We start from the raw sequence: 14,715 nt of genomic DNA, 5'->3' as shown, positions 1-14,715 counted from the left end.
TCCTGGCAATGGTGTTACAAACTTCCTTAGAGATCATATGGTTTCCCTAATACCACCAGCACATCTATTAACTTCAGTTTCCAAAGGATACATCTCCCTCTCTGTACAAGCAATGCTCCGGCCAGCTTGCAGAATTAAGCAGAAAATCCCTCTGCTCACTCTTCAGACTCTGTGAGAAAATGTATTATAGTACTGGTCACTACCGATGTATTTTAGCATCTTGATTTAAGGAATGCTGCTCCCATAGAGAGGGAAGGTTTTCTTGTGCTAGATTTCCAAGCCTCAGTCCTACAACTAGGAAAAAAAATGTGAGAGTAAACTAATATCTAGATTTGTTATGATGAAATACTCAAAAGAGAGAACAACAAATGTATCATAAAGATTTTTAAGAAAATGGAGTTTCCTTATGTGCTTCAACATCTCAGCTAGATTGTGAGTTCAGTTCAATACCCTTGGAGCAAGGGGGATGGACAACTCCTTCTTTTAACTTAATTTTTAACTTCCCCTTCTATTTTTTTCCATTTTGGTTTGACTGCCTGTCCTTCCCTGCCATTTGTCAATGAGAAAACAGGACCTTCAGAGGTTTTCAGAATGCTTCTTATTCCCCTTTCCCATGTTATTTTTCTTTTCTGTAGCTTTATTCCTGTAGACTTCGACCTGCCTTCTCTGGTTTCTGACCACCTGAAAATACAACAGTGAGGCTGCATGAATTGCATCTCTTGGGAAGTAGGAGTGGTGTTTCTTGAGTGAACGTTTACTATGTTGCTCATTTACAGTCTGCTTTGACATTAAACATTAGGAAGCTGTTGTGAAGTGGAGCGGGGCACAGATCCTACCTTATGTCATACTACATTCTGGAGAATCATATCACAGGTATATTTTTGTTCTCTGTTACATTATCTTCCCGTGCTTATTTACAAAGATGGACAATGTTTCCACAGAAAAACTCAGCGCTGCACTGAGCTCAGACGACCAGTTTCCCCAGTGCTGCTGCCTGGGTACTGTAACATGCACAAAAGAACTGTAACATGTGACCTATGAAGACAGCAGGTATCAGTCTTGCTACTGGACATCAGTCTTACCTTAGTAGCTCTCATTTCCCTCTCTCATACATAGCAACTTCGTATCCCTGCACATAAGCCCATCTGAGCCTTTGAGTTCAACAACCTGAACGAAAGATATGTATAATAAAGCCTTAACCACATTTAACTTTTCAGAAGCATCTTGTCCTGGTTTTGGTTGGGATAGAGTTAAATTTTTCTTAGTAGCTGGTACATTGTTGTGCTTTGGATTCACTATGAGAATAATGTTGATAAAACACTTACTTGCTAAGAGTGTTTACCCTAATTAGAGGACTTTTCAGCTTCCCATGCTCTGCCAGTGAAGAAGTGCACAAGCAGCTGGCAGAGAACATAGCTAGGACAGTTAATCCAACCGACCAAAAGGGTATTCCACACCACAGAACATCATGCCCAGTATATAAACTGGAGGGAGCTTGCCAGGAGCTGCTGAGCTGCTTGGTGAGTGGCTGGGCATCATTTGGCAGGTGGTGAGCAACTGTAGTGTGCATCACTTGTTTCTCTGGGATTTTATTCACCACTCTCTCTCTCTTTTCCATCAAAAGTAATAGTAGTAGTAGTAATGTATTTTATTTTGTTTAAATCATTAAACTGTTCCTATGTCAACACAAGAGTTTACCTTTTTCCCAGTTTTGCTTCACATCCGACCAGGGGGCGGGGGAACTGAGTAAGCAGATGCGTTGTACTTAGTTGCTGGCTGGGGTTAAACTGCAATACCCCTTAATTACTTATTTCTATTTAAGAAGCTCAAGCCTTGTGAGAATATATTCAAATTTTAAGACCCTTTTTGGAATTTTCATTTTTATTGTAATTATGCACTTGAAAACTAAGTTGTAGCTCCATAGCCATCAGAAGCCTTTCTGTGTGAAGAGGCTCAGGTACCTTGGCCCAGCTTGTGATCTTACACAAAAAAACTCAAGTTTGATCCATTGCCCTCTTTTGCCTAAAGAAATGCAGTGGTTTCAAAATCATACACTTTCAGATAAGTGCAAGTTATTCTCTCACTGGTATGTGGCCAGATGAACACAAGGTTTTTCAGGTTACCCAAGAAAATTACACAGTGATTGAATGGATGCAAGGTCACACTAGTAATAAATCATTGTTTAAAGATACTTTGGGTCATTAGCAAGGATTATGGTGACTTCTCTATAACAATAACTGTCTTAGTCCAGATGTACTTCCTACAAGGCGTGCCATTGCACTCAAAGCAGTTCAAGACAAAGAGACACAAGAGACCAGAATTTATCACAAATGATTCCTCTTAGTATGTTAGAAATTATTCCTAAATATTTCCTCTTATCTCCAGATCCAAAACATTAGAGGGTTTTTCTACTGCTACACAAGTAAAAAGAAGGCAGTTAATTGTGTTAGGCCAAGGAACTTGGAAAAGGAGTGGGATCTATAAGGAATCTGAAAGCAAATCCCTAATGAATCAGGCAGCTCTCCTCTGAGACCTCCCCAGCAGCTAGCCTGCCATGTTTTCCTAGGGTAACACAACTTCAAAATTTCTCCACTCTGTTGCTTCTGCTGCTGTATATGGGGCATGGCATTAAATACCTGTATCTCTGACTATGCCAGCTGGCTACCAATTGGTTAAACACTGATTATTAATGCAGTGCAGAAGACAAATCTGCATGAAACCACAATTACCTTTATTCTTTTATCCAGTATCTGGCTTCCAGTTTTCTTTATATGAAATATATTTCCCAGCTATGCAGAATTACATTACAGCAAAGAATGCAATTAATATCTTTCACATACCTTGAGAATCCTGACCCTCTGATGTAATTGGATAATCTCTCACTAACATCACTAAGATCGTTTCCTCCTCTGGCAGTGATGTAACCTGTTAAAAAGCAAAAATGTCTTCAGTAAAATTAAAAAACAGAAAGGGTTCTCTTCAGCTACATGCTACATACCACCATGATCTCCAAGGCCATGCTTCAAACATCACATATTTACTCTCACTGTAACCTGTGTATCTGTAAATGAAAGAACACAAAGAGATGTTGTCTGGGATAGAAAAGGTGTGATTCTGTTTGCAAAGTCATCACACAGTCAGTGTGTGAGACTTTTTCTATGTAAAGTTTTGACCAAGTTTGGCAAAATATCCCGGAATAAAAGAACCATAAAAATGCAAATTTCAATTTGCTGTTGCAAAATTCATGAGCAGAACTTTTTAAGGGAATATCTCCAAATGCTATACTCAATTGTTAAAAGTGGAATTTACAGCTGTCTGTATCCTTGGGACAAGGGAGCGCCAACGTAAAGGGATATTGGCAAGCCCATAGGTGCATTGCCCTTCTCTGTCCTTCCCTAGAAGAATTAGGCTAAGATATTCTGATACTTAAAGGATGTTGTAGGAACATTTAATGGCTCAGTAAGAGTTCTCTGCCTCATAATTATGCATTGGCAGACCACATCAAATCACTGAACAATGTAAATACTTCTACAGAGGATCAGTGAATAAGGAAGGCAACACTGTGCCACTAGTCCACAAACCAAGGCACAGTTTTACAAGGAGTCACTGAAAAATATACATTTAGGATATTGCTAAACGATCTACCAAGATGGGAGACTGAAGCAACATCATTTTAGCTTTTCAGTTACCATTTTCCTGATGCTTCAAAAAATTGTATCTTAAAATAAACCAGGCACAAAAGCAATTGAATAAATGATTTTTAAAAGACACACAATTGTAAAAATCATTATTTTTTGAAGGAAATTCATATTAAATGCATTAATGTTTCAACAGTTGATATAAAAGTTAGTGGGAACTGCAGAACACAAGAAATATATGTGGCAAACCTGAAGTTAAATCTCTACATACAACTAAGCCAAGAAACGAGACACTTCCCTGAGAAAAACAAGCAATTTCTTGTTATTGCCAATAACAAACCATGAGTGACATAAACCAACAAAATTTTTATAGTAGAACTAGATCTAAGTTTTAGACAACAGATGTGCAACTCAAAGCTGTTCTTAGCAAATAAAACTCCACTTTAAACACTCCACTCCACTCTAAAACACTTTGGAAAACTAAAGGAAGGGATATTTGTATCATCCACAGGGTGTTAGTAAAATAATTCTTCTCTGCTGACATACTATAAATATATTTCCTACAGCAAATAATTTCTGATTTAAAATATTAGGCCTACCTTTTCAAAATGACTAGCCATTTCTCAGTCCTCAGCTTCTGATGCCTCAAAATAGCATGATCTTCAGAAAGGCAGGTACTTAAAACCTCTACAGGACAGGTTCCCCCAAGGCATCTGAAAGTTTAAATTTAAATTGAAGAAGTTCATGAAGGGTTTAGACACAAGGACTGAAATCTCCTGGTTTTCTCATAGAAGACGTAGCAGTATGGGCAACTACAGAACAAGTTTTACATTTCTCATAGTCATCCAGACTGATGGAAAAGGGTCAGTTCTAGCGATCAGGAGATGATTTAAGCTTTTAAAACTTTTAATTCATGGCTTCTAGCTACAGCTGTAGGAGGAGGAATATTTAATTTTGAAATCTGGATTTAAAAAAATTTATCACATTTTCAGATCTCTGTTTCCAGTGTGGTTTAGTGACCATATCATGTCGAAAAGTTCCTTCCACAGAAGGTAAGTAGTAGCATTTACTTGGGTGTCTAAGCTGTATTTCACTTAACTGAATCATTTTTTAACAGTGTTTAAATTAAATGCATTGCAAAAGAACATGCACAACTTTGCACCTCTGGAAAGATTTCTTGGTTGTTACTGGCCTTTTAAGCCTGATATTTCAGTTCTTTCTTCATTATTGTCTTGGGCTCCAATCTAACTCCTTCAGAAAGCACAAACAATCATTTAGTAGAATTGAGCTCTGATTTAATGCTAGGCAGAAAAAAAAATGCAGCTTTCTAAACATTAATTTAGGCTTCACATTTATATAACATAATACCCTTCTGCTTTTGAAATACTCAGTTCAGACACCAGTTTTATCGTAAATGATAGATTTTTCTCTAGAAATAGCCTATATAATTCTCTAGAAATAGCCTATATAATTCAATTACTTTTTTCCCTCAACTTCTGAATATATTTTAAATAATTGAAATACTTTCAGATATAAGAACATTCATAAAGTCTACACCTCAACTTCTCCATCACTTTTTTGATTGAAAAGGTTGAAGAGATGTGGGGGTCCTGAGGCAGTTCAAAACTTTTTACCATTTTTATATTTTAGCAAACAAAGGAATTAATGCTCATTGGCTACACAGTTCTCTTATGCTCTTGGTTAAATGATTTCCTTGCCTCCAATGCTAATTAGTCTGCATGTTTAGTCTTTCTCTTCTTTTTAACTAGGGGATTTCTTGTGTTGGTGGTCCATAAGTCAGTGGCCGTGATCTCCCCCTGCTGGAATTACCTTTTACCCAATCAGAGCTGATTTCAGCACAGTTGCTGAGTCGGCTTTCCTTGTGGCCCATGAATTCTGCACTCCTTTTGTCCATTATCAAGGATAATTGATATATTCTTCTCCCTCCCCAGCTTTGTTAACCTCTATGTCTGAGATAACAACCACCTTTACCTTATTTCAAGTTCCCACTGTGGTGGCTTAGCCCACAGGTCCGAGTTCCAGGTATCCACGGAAGCATATTTGGGCAGGGGCTTCAGTGGTTATTGGTGGTCGAAGATGCTGTTTGTCCCATAAGTTGGGGTGATCTTTGTTTGACCGGCGACATGTGTATGAGCAGTTGCTTCTTTACATAGTTTGCCACTGTGGGAATTGTCATCTGGATGTGTTACCCAGGATGTGCCGACCAGACCTTGCCTCAGCCAGGCCTGGATTTAGCACCATCGAGTTGCTCCCTTCTGTGCTTATCTTACAGCAAAGACCTTCTGTGGCCTTAACAAGGTTTGGCACAGGCAACTGTGCTCTGTAAGACCTTACAGCTGGCTTATGAGATACATTGACAGTTTATAGAAGCACTTGCCTTCCAGATTGCAGCACATAATTTAACACTAAACTATTGTCCCAAGCACAAGGAACTGGTTTTATTTTGAAGGGAGAACCACGACAGCACACTTACAAATTGATTTATATCCTGTCAATTGGCACGTGTCTGGGGAGAGTTCTTTCCTCCCCACTGTTTTTCTGCAAATAAAATATTCTGAGCAACTAAAGTTTGAGACCAGCATGCCAAACCCAAATACCTCAGATATTTTTCAGCTTTATGTATGAAAAGCAATAGCCGGGTAGCTTTAGAAAACTGCCAGATTATTTTTAAAACCAGACTCCTGACTCATTCCCTCCTCTCATTCTTGGATATATGTGATTTGGTGGAAAAATTGTCCTCAATAATGTTATTCTTGCAGTAAATACACCACATTGAAGTACTGAATGTGATCATAACCATATTGAAGCATTACACCAAAAGATCAGCCAGTTAAGACCTTCTTCCTAAACTCAGAAGGATTATTTTGTTGGCCGGAAACAACTGATACGTGGCAGTCTGGAGGATGCAGAAGCCCCCTGGCTTCCCCCTAGATTGCCAGTAGGATCTGCAAAGAAAATGCCCCATATTTCCAGCAACAAGGACAGCTAGGAGCCAGCAGGGAATAGGCAGAACTGGCACATCACCTTTAGGAGGGCAAAGTGCCCACTGAGTTCAGCATCATACCCATTCATCTTCTCCTACTTCACATACTCTCACCCTTGACCAGATTTCCCAAGAATTCAGGGGCAGAAGCCGTGACACAGGTCGATCTCAACGTTATCTCTCAGGGAGGTTTCTCCACCTCCACCGATTTTTACACAATAAGGGTATGTCCTGAATTACAGCAACTGAGAGTCCTAATGAGACATTCATGCTTGTCCTGAATTCATCTTGAAATGGAGGCCGATTGCATTAAAGTGAGAGGGATGTTGTTTATATATGCAACTAATTTATATTATTACTAAGTTTCCCTGTATCTTATCCTTTCACCAACCTTCTATCAGCTCACTTGATACAAAATCCTTTTTCCTGTCAGATAGGGCTCTGAGGTGAAAGACATAGTCACAACATTGACAATTTTCAATAACATGTAAAAAAAATATGTTAATAGGAGACAAATAACCTCTGCTATCTTGTTGGTTAATCCTAATCCTTGGCTTTTATAGTCTAAATTGCAACATTATATCAAAATTTCTCAAGTGGATTCTGATTCTAACAAATGGAAAAGTTCCCACTTTCCAGATGGCCGAATGTTTGGATTGGACAGATTAATAATGTAGTTTCTCTCTCTTTTACTAGTAAATGTATAAAATTATCTGCTACACTGTCAGCAAATACCATCCCTGACTGATATTACCTCTTTCTGAACAGATACAAGGGGGAAAAAACCCTCACAAACCCAATCCTATCTTCAGTTATCTAATGATCTTTTAATTTCAAATATAAAGAAGAGAATACATGACCTTCAGTCCCTGATAAGTCATTCAAAAAGTTAAGATTATCTTTTTACCGTGTCTTTATGTAAAAACTCATAAGACTTTGATTTTTTTTTTTTTTGAGGCAGAGTTTGATAAAACTGCACAAAAGGATAAAGACAGGAAAACTTGGAAAAGAAAGACAAATCAGTCTCTTCATCCCCATATATCTTTTCACCATCAAAACCTTTTAACCCCCCTCATTTTTACATATTGTTTTTACCAGAAAGTGTAATTTTAAGACAGCTACCTTAAATTTTAAGATGATCTCTTAAAATTATCCATCTTAAAATTCACATGAAACAAGAAGGAAAAACAAACACTATAGCACTCCCACTCTACAAGGTGAGTAAAACACTTCAGAATAATTTTGGCAGCACTCCCTGGATTTAGTTTCCCATATGCCAATATGGGAATGCCAATATACATTACACAAATGCCTCTCTGTCATATCAGTTCCCACTTACTCATTTGTGAAACAGTTTTATGTCAGTGAACAAGACAGGACTGTAAAAACATGCCAAGTGTTGCACGGGTATACCGTAACTTTTCAAGGTGTACTCCCACAGTAAGTATGCCCAGCTTCTCCTATCCCCAGCAGCTTCAGCAAAACTCATCAGTTCACACAAGAATTCTCCCAAAGAACTAAAACCCATAGCAGGAAAGTAATTGAACCAAAAGCCAAAACCTAACTACAAAGAAAAGGCCATTTTCCTCCTTCTGTCTCTCAGTTCTACTCTGGCAAAACACATAGACATAACAATCCCCAAGAGGCAAATTCAGGAGTTCTCAGTATATACAGGAAAAAGCTCACTGTAGCAATTCTTCTCTCTTCTCACATGTAGAGAGGAATATATTTTCCTCTCTTATGGAGCCACTGTCCACCAGACTTTGAACAACCATCTCCATGATCGTCTTCCCCCACACCCTTGAAGATGGAAACAACCAACCTCCCTTTCTCAAGGGAATTTTTTCCAAATTCTTTGTACCTCAAAATCACTGGGCAGAAGGGTGGTTCATCCAGGAGGTAGCAGGCAGCAGCCTGAAGCAAGATATGGTGAGCACACCTCTATACTCATGAAGCAGAGCTTCCTCCTGGGCTTGGCCAGATAGGAGAACTCAGGGAGTGGGGGCTTGTCCACCATGGAAGCACACCACACACAATGGCACCTGCTGACAACTCACAACACCAAATGTTTTGACACTACATTGGACACAACACTGTCTAAGCACTCTCTTCAAAGCTTATGTCCTTTGAGCCAGTATTTAGGAAAAAAAAATGATCTACTTGCTGTAGTCACAGGACAGGAGTGTTTCCTAAATTTCCTACATCGAGTGGGATATTCAAGTGATTATATAATTATAAATATTCAGGATTTGTTTCATCACACTAATACCCTCATAGGTTTCAGAATAAGGTAGTTCCTGATGCTCACCCCTATGCTTCTCCTACTAGGTTTGATACTTGTTTGATTCAGAAATATTGGCACAGAAAATGTCAACAATGACAATCAAAATCTTCTAGAAAAAGCTACTTGATAAGTCCATCATGGCTGAGGCTTTATGTTTCTTACTGGCAAGTTTGACTTAAAGTCTCAGTTTGGACTTTTCAATGGTGAAAATTCAAAGGCACCTTCAGTTAATTTTGAAGAGAGAGGGTTATTGAATAAAATCAAAGTGGATAATGCAATCACTACAACATCCTCTGTGTTATTTAATTTTATATTTATGTCAATTATTTTATACTGCTACTACATTTTTAGTATTTCTGGAGTAGCATGAAATTTTACATCAAATTATGGAATTTATCAGAGACAGAAAGAAAGGTAATTTTTAAAATGAGACTGAGGATGGGTATAAGAAGCCATTTAGATATATGGAATTGTTCACATTACATCAGCTCTTAAACCATCAACACTGGGAATATTAGGCACAAAAATTATTATTATTAAATTTCGGAACCAATTCTCCCCTGCTGACGAATGGAGAAATTCATCCCTTGCCCAGTGCTGTGGGCTTAGGCTGCATTACTTGAAAAAATTACACCCTTGTTTAATTTGGTTCTAGATTTAAGTGGGTAAATCACCTGTTTAATTAAACTTCCTTGGAAGCATTAGGAGGCTTGCACAGATGACAGTGCTGCTTTGAGCATCACTAATTTTTATTAGCAACTCTTAGGACTAGGGTCCACACAGAAGTGAAAGCTGAGCCTCAGGAGAAAAGTGTTGCAGCAAAAGGTGGCGTTGGTGGCCAAGTCCTCATGGCTGGATGACAGAAACACAAAAGGGTTGAGATAAGAGTTCGTAAAGACATCACCATATAAAAGCAAAAATCATAATGCCCAGAGAGTGTTCCTACCTGCAGGATAATAAATACTGCACCTCTTACACAATTTTTTTTTTGTGTCAAAAGAGCAGTAATACCTATCACACATGAGCCAAAGTCTTTAAATGAGTTTGATTCTATTAACTCTGCTACTAATTGCTTTACATAATAGCAAACAAAGGAAAATATTTTCCTCTTGTTGATGGGCCAGTTGTGTAACTATTTCTGTCCAATGCTCATAGAATGACACAAGACAGCAATAAGAGTGTAGTCAGGTAAAAAGAAATTTCCTATTTGAAATCATCTCAACTTTAGTCTTCAGTGGCAGATATTCTGTCACTCCTGTTTGGCACTGAAGAAGAATTACTTTTCTATCTGTCTGGAGGAGCGTGGCTATTTTGCTGTCTGGCACATCAAAGCCCCAGGCCAGCTGATAGTACTTATAAATGTACAGAGCAACAGGGATTGCTGGAGCAAATACTATATGTCTCACTCTCTACACTCTTTCACTCACTTTCAGGGCTTAGGGTGGCTGCAGAGGGAGTTCATCCGTGCCTTCATTTTGGCCTTTTCTGTTGCAACATTGACTGGGCCACAAAGGGCAACCTGCCTGTAGCCACCATTGTAGTGGGAAATAAAGGGGTCACACCAGGTGTATTCTGCAGATTCCTTTCTCCATTAAGTACAACCCAAAAAAACCCAGCTGCAAGATCTTATTCCTGTCAGACATTCAGAAGTGGAAACAATGGCTTGTAAGCAGGAAAATCAACAATAAGACCAAGAAATTTTCTTTCTGTACCTGTCTTAAATTTTCTCTTGTTCTCTTTTATGTTGACTTTGTGTCCTAATAACTACACTTACACACATAAAATATAATAAATATCACAATACTCCATGTAGGAGTGATCCTCCTCAAAGACAGCTATAATATGTCTATGACATAAACGTGTAACAATAGTCTTATTTGTGTTTCCATGTCTGATATATAGGAAATTATATGATTTCACACGTTAATTATTTACTGGCAGAGCTTCCCTTTTCTACTTTGCAGGATCTAGCCTGTACAGCACATATAATACCTTTCAAAAAATTTAAAAGGAAAAAAAAGGAGAAAGAAAAATCTGTACTTAAGTATCTAAAGAACCTTTTATTGCTGATTCTCTTCTACTACACAGAAAGAATCTCATAGCACAGGGTTTGTGGATGACCTCTATGCAAGACCCAACTTCTCCTGTCAATCCTGCTGGTTTGTATATGTAGAAATCATCATGAGCAGAAAGCAACTCTCATGGTATTGAACTTCTGACACCGGTCAGCAACTTCTGACTCCATGAAACGAATTCTGATAGATAGCAATCACAAATACATCAGGGAAAGCTTCTTTTGATGAAGAGACTAATCTATACACTGAAGAGTTGAGAATTTTATAGAATTCTCAAAGTCTTGGCTGTATTTCCTAAACCACAAAATTACTTTGAAATGTTTCATTTATCTTTCTTTGAGTCTTTATCAATTGCCAGCCTCCTTTGCTCGAATTCATAAAAAATTCTTAGAGAGAAAAGCCTGGAAAAGGCAGAGGTAGCATGGCTAAGAATGCTATTACATTTTTTCTTTTGATCAGCCTGTACAAATTATGGTGGGTAATTGGTCTCATAGGAATAAGTAACTCTTACGAAGAACAGACAAATAAATTCAAATAAGAGAGACAGTAAGTAGAATCAACAGAAGTAATGTCGGGATTGTTGGCGTGGGAATTTAAATTTGGGTTTTTCAGCTTTTTTTCCCTTTTTTTTTTTTTAATTTTTTTTAGTCATAGTATTGTGTTGCTTAGGAATTGCATACATAACAAAAGAAAAATTAACTTTTTTATTTGCATGATATTTGAATGATGTTGAAAGTTTGGATCATCATTATGCATTCAAGGCTCACTGAAGGCTAAGCTTCAGTCATAGTTACAACATAGGATGCAGCTCACTTTCTTAGTGGCACTAATGGTTTAATCATTCCTACTATTCCTTGAGCACTTTTACATTCTCTGAGCTTTCTTTAAAGACACGATCTTGCACTTTTTTCTGATCTTGTTTATTTATATCCTTCTCTTACTTTACTTCTACGCAGATCTTCTCCTATACTTGAACCCCAGGGAACACACACTGCATAGCACTACAGTCTCAATATTGGAAGTAGTGATGTGAATTATATAAAATCAGATTATAATAAGCATAAAATACGAAACTTCAGTCACACTTGTGAGAATTCCCACATGGAGGAGTAGATTAATTCAGAAGTGTCAAGTCACATGAATGAAACGTGACAATGATATACAACCTCAGGAACAGGGATTTCACCCAAATATTTCACCCAACCACCCATCGAGAACATAACTGATGTGAAATATTCACAATACAGTGACTTTCTCGGGAGATTTTATCTACCCTTTCTTTAAGGCTAAGAAACAAAAAAATTGCAGGAAAACACCAGAAATGAAGTCATCTCATTTAAATTTAGCCAACTAAAATTAGATATCTATGCTTAACAAACTGCTTAGCCTTTGTCTCAACATCATGTGTCAGACAACTCTAAAGGATATTTCATCTCATTATAAGTAGGAGTCTAAGACAGTAAAAACTATTATACTCTGAAAGCACATATTACCCATGTATAAACTTACATGTGTGTATAGATAGATAGATAGATTTGACTATACAAAGAGCATCAACGTTTATATCATGCTAGGCACCTCCCAGAGAGGTCAGCAACATGAGATGAAATGCATCCACTCTGGGTGGCAAGGGATGCTTATCACACTGGTCTATGGAGCAGAGGTGCCAACAGCTGATCATGTGGTCTCACTTAAACTTGTTGCTGGCTCTGCTTAACTTGATGAGCTCATGCTCAAGGCCCCTCATCTCTTAAGTTAAAGTTCAGAAGTGTACATCTTAGGGATTCAAGCTAGTTTCACAGTGCATACAAATGAGCAGACCAGCAAACTGTTAGTAGGATTGGTCCCCCCCAGCCTTTTAATGATCATTTCTTACATAAGAAGTTAATTCCTGTTTGTAATACAGTAAAGGAAGAGATCATATGCAGATGTCAATTTTTCTTTGTGCCTCACTCTTTTTTTGGTCAAAACACTGTGTGTAACTACCTTTTCCCAAATGTCTGATCAAGAACATCAAGTAGTCTTGGGGAAGCTGTACATAGTAAAGGCACTGAAGTATTAGTAACTATCATAGAGCAGATGTATACAACCCTATAGGCTCATTATCATACTTATCCTCTTTGTTCCCATCTGAGGCTGGCCCAGTTTTCTAATTCTTCTGTTTCTGGATCTGACTTCTGACTTGTTTCATTCCCAGTCTGTTTACTGAAATACATCTATCTTTGTAAGTTATACTGCATTTATACTATTTGTCGTGGAAGGGTTGATTACAATAAAACTGAAGTTTGTGTACCTGTCTCGACTGGCTCTTCCCCCCTAAAGGGACAGCTCATTATCTTTACAGGAGCGCAAAGGGTGTTCTGTGCCTACTAATGTTGCACTGTGAGGAGCAAGTCACAAACCAGAACAGATCGTTATAGAGGGATGCACAGTTCAATTTAAAAATTATGACAATTTATGTGTCCACAAGGCTCCAACTGTTTTAAATTGTTTTAATAATACGTATTGTAGATCATCAAAATCTGAAAACTTTTCATCTCTGAGGGTGATTGAAAGAAAAGAACAATATGGTCAATGTCAGTTTCCATTGCTGTGAGTATTTTTGATCAAAACACTCCATGTAAGCTGTAATTTGCTGTGAAGTTTTTGATCAAGGACAAGATTGTATTCCAGAGAAACTGTTCACAATAGTGATACAAAAGCATTACTGACTGTTCAGGATTTGGAGTTTCTGAATTTGTTGTTAAAGTAACATTCTGCCCTCTGCACTTTCCCACCATCTGACAAACCATTTAAGTCTCTGTGACTTATGTTCAGTTTGGTAGAAACTGCCTGTCTTGAGTTATGAGTCATGTTCAGTGACGAGCCAGACAGACTCCCCTTTGTGCAGCCACTTAAGCAACCTAAGACAACAGGAAAGGAGAAACAGACAAAGTGTTTGTTGGGTCTTTCTTGCACAAAAAGCACATATTTCAAAGCTTACATACTTCACAGCATAGAACTGGCCTGGAATTCAAAGTGGCAAAGATCCAACTTTACATCCATCTTAGTAAGAGGAATTATTCCATGGTCTAGAACCAAGTGGTTCATACTTGTAGAAGGATTTGGGATATGATTTTGGCCCCAGTCAAAGCACTCTTCCAAGCAATTAGAAGTAGGGCATGGATCAGGAATCAACACAGGTTAAAGAACATCCCAACAGGAGAAAGTGCAGCCACTGTCTGGGAAACTAAGAGCATTTAAGAGTAGAGATACAGGTTATTCTGTGGTAGCTGGTCTGAGAGTAAGAGAGCAATCAAGGTCTTTTTAGAAGCTATAACCTGATATCCCTCTTCTTATGGCACTGGGGCAGGAGCAGAAATTTTCTGCTTCCTAAAAGAGTGCATTTTTGGTTAGTTGATATTTTCCTACTTATTCTGAATGAAACTCACTTCACACAGGGAATTAGTGGCAGGACTAGCCTTAAATATACACTTGTGAACCTAATTCCTGCATCTGACAGAGACAGTACTTCCCAGTAAACTCAAAACCAAGGAAAACTATGTCACCATCATAAAATACTCTGCTACATGCATCAATAACATCTATGGGCACAGAGACAAACCTTGAGTATTCAGCTGATGTATAATTCCTCAGACACCAAATGTTTTCAAAAGAAGTGAAAGGGATGTTGCCTGACAAGGTGATAGAAACTTACTGGACTCATCATCTTGA

The 14,715-nt window shown here is 38.1% G+C and overlaps 1 long non-coding RNA gene across 1 annotated transcript; it reads left to right on the top strand.

The window, feature by feature from the left end:
* Positions 1–525: 525 nt before the first annotated feature.
* Positions 526–8,402, top strand: LOC114056106. Its single transcript, XR_003570912.1, has 3 exons — positions 526–582; positions 4,631–4,690; positions 8,360–8,402. It is a non-coding gene; the product is annotated as an uncharacterized LOC114056106 (long non-coding RNA).
* The last annotated feature ends 6,313 nt before the right edge of the window (positions 8,403–14,715 follow it).

This window comes from Empidonax traillii, unplaced genomic scaffold, assembly GCF_003031625.1.
Source record: "Empidonax traillii isolate 1590-97213 ecotype Southwest subspecies unplaced genomic scaffold, ASM303162v1 scaffold81:size2596050, whole genome shotgun sequence".
Classification (NCBI taxonomy): Eukaryota; Metazoa; Chordata; class Aves; order Passeriformes; family Tyrannidae; genus Empidonax; species Empidonax traillii.
The sequence above is the reverse complement of the archived record's forward strand: the minus strand, read 5'-3'. Positions and strand labels throughout refer to the sequence as shown.